At 41.3% G+C, this 5,428-nt stretch overlaps 1 long non-coding RNA gene across 1 annotated transcript; it reads left to right on the top strand.

Annotated features, from left to right (window-relative positions):
* Positions 1–3,712: 3,712 nt before the first annotated feature.
* Positions 3,713–4,360, top strand: LOC121841338. The gene is made up of 3 exons (XR_006080309.1): positions 3,713–3,784; positions 3,871–3,920; positions 4,282–4,360. It is a non-coding gene; the product is annotated as an uncharacterized LOC121841338 (long non-coding RNA).
* The last annotated feature ends 1,068 nt before the right edge of the window (positions 4,361–5,428 follow it).

Genomic DNA, 5,428 nt, shown 5'->3' with positions numbered 1-5,428 from the left:
TTAATTCTATCCTCCTGATTCCTGCAAAAAATTAAATTATTCCACGATGTAGAAAATAGTACAAATAAAGAAAAACCCCTGAATGAGTAAGTGTTCTAAAACTTTTGACCGGTAGTGTAGATTAAGTCAGGGTTACATCGAATTTTGTTGTATTTTGTTTTCCTGTTTTTACGGACTCCTGACCCATGAGGAGGACTTCAATGGATTGTGAGCTGGCAGTGATTAATTCATCGCTCAGTCTGAGGATTCCTATGAAGTTTTGTGCTCATCATTGAGTGGGACCTTAACAACAAACTTAATCTCGTACAAGACTTAGTCAACGGCTACGGAGAACTTGCTGTCAGACGGGGGTATTGGGGCTCGTGGGTCCCCCGCCTTGCGGAGTCTGTGGGGGGTGTGGGCCACGCCAGTGAGAGTATTGAGATTGAGGTCATTCTCCATATTAGAGGGTGTAAGCGTGGACTCTGAGTCAGACGCAGGATCTACTAGAGTGACTCAGTCATATTTATAGTGCTTATTAAGCCTCTTTCTCTCTGTTTCTCACGGTCTCTCTCATTGTCTCTCTGATTCTCATGGTCTCTCTCATTGTCTCTCTTTTCCCTCACACTGTCTCTCTGTTTCTCATGGTCTCTCTCATTGTCTCTCTGATTCTCATGGTCTCTCTCTTTCTCCCTCACACTGTCTCTCTGACTCTCACGGTCTCTCTCATTGTCTCTCTTTCTCCCTCACACTGTCTCTCTGTTTCTCATGGTCTCTCTCATTGTCTCTCTTTCTCCCTCACACTGTCTCTCTGATTCTCACGGTCTCTCTCATTGTCTCTCTGATTCACACGGTCTCTCTCATTGTCTCTCTGATTCTCACGGTCTCTCTCATTGTCTCTCTGATTCTCACAGTCTCTCTCATTGTCTCTCTTTCTCCCTCACACGGTCTCTCTGACTCTCACGGTCTCTCTCATTGTCTCTCTTTCTCCCTCACACTGTCTCTCTGACTCTCACGGCCTCTTTCATTGTCTCTCTTTCTCCCTCACACTGTCTCTCTGTTTCTCACGGTCTCTCTCATTGTCTCTCTTTCTCCCTCACACTGTCTCTCTGTTTCTCATGGTCTCTCTCATTGTCTCTCTGACTCTCATGGTCTCTCTCATTGTCTCTCTCTTTCTCCCTCACACTGTCTCTCTGACTCTCACGGTCTCTCTCATTGTCTCTCTTTTCTCCCTCACACTGTCTCTCTGTTTCTCATGGTCTCTCTCATTGTCTCTTTTCTCTCTGTCTCTCTGTTTCTCACGGTCTCTCTCATTGTCTCTCTTTCTCCCTCACACTGTCTCTCTGTTTCTCATGGTCTCTCTCATTGTCTCTCTCCCTCCCTCACTCTCTCTCTCTGACTCTCACGGTCTCTCTCATTGTCTCTCTTTCTCCCTCACACTGTCTCTCTGTTTCTCATTGTCTCTCTTTCTCCCTCACACTGTCTCTCTGTTTCTCACGGTCTCTCTCATTGTCTCTCTGATTCTCACGGTCTCTCTCATTGTCTCTCTGATTCTCACGGTCTCTCTCATTGTCTCTCTGTTTCTCATGGTCTCTCTCATTGTCTCTCTTTCTCCCTCACACTGTCTCTCTGACTCTCACAGTCTCTCTCATTGTCTCTCTTTCTCCCTCACACTGTCTCTCTGTTTTTCACGGTCTCTCTCATTGTCTCTCTTTCTCCCTCACACTGTCTCTCTGTTTCTCATGGTCTCTCTCATTGTCTCTCTTTCTCTCTGTCTCTCTGACTCTCATGGTCTCTCTCATTGTCTCTCTCTTTCTCCCTCACACTATCTCTCTGACTCTCACGGTCTCTCTTTTCTCCCTCACACTGTCTCTCTGTTTCTCATGGTCTCTCTCATTGTCTCTCTTTCTCTCTGTCTCTCTGTTTCTCATGGTCTCTCTCATTGTCTCTCTTTCTCCCTCACACTGTCTCTCTGACTCTCACGGTCTCTCTCATTGTCTCTCTTTCTCCCTCACACTGTCTCTCTGACTCTCACGGTCTCTTTCATTGTCTCTCTTTCTCCCTCACACTCTCTCACGGTCTCTCTCATTGTCTCTCTTTCTCCCTCACACTATCTCTGACTCTCTCACAGTCTCTCTCATGGTCTCTTTCTCCCTCTGACTCTCTCACGGTCTCTCTCATTCTTTCTCTGTCTCTTTCTTTCTCTCTCTTCTCTCTCATCTTTCTCAAATAGTTTTCTGAGTTACAGCATCAGAGAGGTCAATGGTCACATTCTTTAAATGAGAATGAAGTAAAAGAGACAAAAAGTTGGAGTCACGTATCAGTAAATCAATATATTATATTTGGATGTACAGTACTTTTGACAGGAAAGGAGTGTCTAAGCTCCACAGAGTTAAAGCCCTTTCTATTCTATCCAGAGGTGTGTATCTTAGTTAAAACCATAAGACTCCCAGAGGTGTGTATCTTAGTTAAAACCAGAGGTGTGTATCTTAGTTAAAACCAGAGGTGTGGATCTTAGTTAAAACCAGAGGTGTGTATCTTAGTTAAAACCAGAGGTGTGGATCTTAGTTAAAACCAGAGGTGTGTATCTTAGTTCAAACCAGAGGTGTGGATCTTAGTTAAAACCAGAGGTGTGTATCTTAGTTAAAACCAGAGGTGTGTATCTTAGTTAAAACCAGAGGTGTGGATCTTAGTTAAAACCAGAGGTGTGTATCTTAGTTCAAACCAGAGGTGTGGATCTTAGTTAAAACCACAAGACTCCCAGAGGTGTGTATCTTAGTTAAAACCAGAGGTGTGGATCTTAGTTAAAACCACAAGACTCCCAGAGGTGTGTATCTTAGTTAAAACCAGAGGTGTGGATCTTAGTTAAAACCAGAGGTGTGTATCTTAGTTAAAACCAGAGGTGTGGATCTTAGTTAAAACCAGAGGTGTGGATCTTAGTTAAAACCATAAGATCTTAGTTAAAACCAGAGGTGTGGATCTTAGTTAAAACCAGAGGTGTGGATCTTAGTTAAAACCAGAGGTGTGGATCTTAGTTAAAACCAGAGGTGTGTATCTTAGTTAAAACCAGAGGTGTGGATCTTAGTTAAAACCAGAGGTGTGTATCTTAGTTAAAACCAGAGGTGTGTATCTTAGTTAAAACCAGAGGTGTGTATCTTAGTTAAAACCAGAGGTGTGGATCTTAGTTAAAACCAGAGGTGTGGATCTTAGTTAAAACCAGAGGTGTGGATCTTAGTTAAAACCAGAGGTGTGTATCTTAGTTAAAACCAGAGGTGTGTATCTTAGTTAAAACCAGAGGTGTGTATCTTAGTTAAAACCAGAGGTGTGGATCTTAGTTAAAACCAGAGGTGTGTATCTTAGTTAAAACCAGAGGTGTGGATCTTAGTTAAAACCAGAGGTGTGGATCTTAGTTAAAACCAGAGGTGTGGATCTTAGTTAAAACCATAAGACTCCCAGAGGTGTGGATCATAGTTAAAACCAGAGGTGTGTATCTTAGTTAAAACCAGAGGTGTGTATCTTAGTTAAAACCAGAGGTGTGGATCTTAGTTAAAACCACAAGACTCCCAGAGGTGTGGATCATAGTTAAAACCAGAGGTGTGTATCTTAGTTAAAACCAGAGGTGTGTATCTTAGTTAAAACCATAAGACTCCCAGAGGTGTGGATCATAGTTAAAACCAGAGGTGTGTATCTTAGTTAAAACCAGAGGTGTGGATCTTAGTTAAAACCAGAGGTGTGGATCTTAGTTAAAACCAGAGGTGTGTATCTTAGTTAAAACCAGAGGTGTGTATCTTAGTTAAAACCAGAGGTGTGTATCTTAGTTAAAACCATAAGACTCCCAGAGGTGTGGATCTTAGTTAAAACCAGAGGTGTGGATCTTAGTTAAAACCAGAGGTGTGTATCTTAGTTAAAACCAGAGGTGTGTATCTTAGTTAAAACCAGAGGTGTGTATCTTAGTTAAAACCAGAGGTGTGTATCTTAGTTAAAACCAGAGGTGTGGATCTTAGTTAAAACCAGAGGTGTGTATCTTAGTTAAAACCAGAGGTGTGTATCTTAGTTAAAACCAGAGGTGTGGATCTTAGTTAAAACCAGAGGTGTGTATCTTAGTTAAAACCAGAGGTGTGTATCTTAGTTAAAACCAGAGGTGTGTATCTTAGTTAAAACCAGAGGTGTGTATCTTAGTTAAAACCAGAGGTGTGGATCTTAGTTAAAACCAGAGGTGTGTATCTTAGTTAAAACCAGAGGTGTGGATCTTAGTTAAAACCAGAGGTGTGTATCTTAGTTAAAACCACAAGACTCCCAGAGGTGTGTATCTTAGTTAAAACCAGAGGTGTGGATCTTAGTTAAAACCAGAGGTGTGTATCTTAGTTAAAACCAGAGGTGTGTATCTTAGTTAAAACCAGAGGTGTGTATCTTAGTTAAAACCAGAGGTGTGTATCTTAGTTAAAACCAGAGGTGTGGATCTTAGTTAAAACCAGAGGTGTGGATCTTAGTTAAAACCAGAGGTGTGTATCTTAGTTAAAACCAGAGGTGTGGATCTTAGTTAAAACCAGAGGTGTGGATCTTAGTTAAAACCAGAGGTGTGTATCTTAGTTAAAACCAGAGGTGTGTATCTTAGTTAAAACCATAAGACTCCCAGAGGTGTGTATCTTAGTTAAAACCAGAGGTGTGTATCTTAGTTAAAACCAGAGGTGTGGATCTTAGTTAAAACCAGAGGTGTGTATCTTAGTTAAAACCAGAGGTGTGTATCTTAGTTAAAACCAGAGGTGTGGATCTTAGTTAAAACCAGAGGTGTGGATCTTAGTTAAAACCAGAGGTGTGGATCTTAGTTAAAACCAGAGGTGTGGATCTTAGTTAAAACCAGAGGTGTGGATCTTAGTTAAAACCAGAGGTGTGTATCTTAGTTAAAACCAGAGGTGTGGATCTTAGTTAAAACCAGAGGTGTGGATCTTAGTTAAAACCAGAGGTGTGTATCTTAGTTAAAACCAGAGGTGTGTATCTTAGTTAAAACCAGAGGTGTGGATCTTAGTTAAAACCAGAGGTGTGGATCTTAGTTAAAACCAGAGGTGTGGATCTTAGTTAAAACCAGAGGTGTGTATCTTAGTTAAAACCAGAGGTGTGTATCTTAGTTAAAACCAGAGGTGTGTATCTTAGTTAAAACCAGAGGTGTGGATCTTAGTTAAAACCAGAGGTGTGTATCTTAGTTAAAACCAGAGGTGTGGATCTTAGTTAAAACCAGAGGTGTGGATCTTAGTTAAAACCAGAGGTGTGGATCTTAGTTAAAACCAGAGGTGTGTATCTTAGTTAAAACCAGAGGTGTGGATCTTAGTTAAAACCAGAGGTGTGGATCTTAGTTAAAACCAGAGGTGTGTATCTTAGTTAAAACCACATCTTTGAGCACCACTTAGAGGATTTCATTTAAAGTCAGTTTTACATGATTAGCAATGAAACA

This window comes from Oncorhynchus tshawytscha, linkage group LG29, assembly GCF_018296145.1.
Source record: "Oncorhynchus tshawytscha isolate Ot180627B linkage group LG29, Otsh_v2.0, whole genome shotgun sequence".
In the NCBI taxonomy this organism is placed as follows: domain Eukaryota; kingdom Metazoa; phylum Chordata; class Actinopteri; order Salmoniformes; family Salmonidae; genus Oncorhynchus; species Oncorhynchus tshawytscha.
Note: the sequence above shows the minus strand (reverse complement) of the source record. Positions and strands in the feature narration are given on the sequence as shown.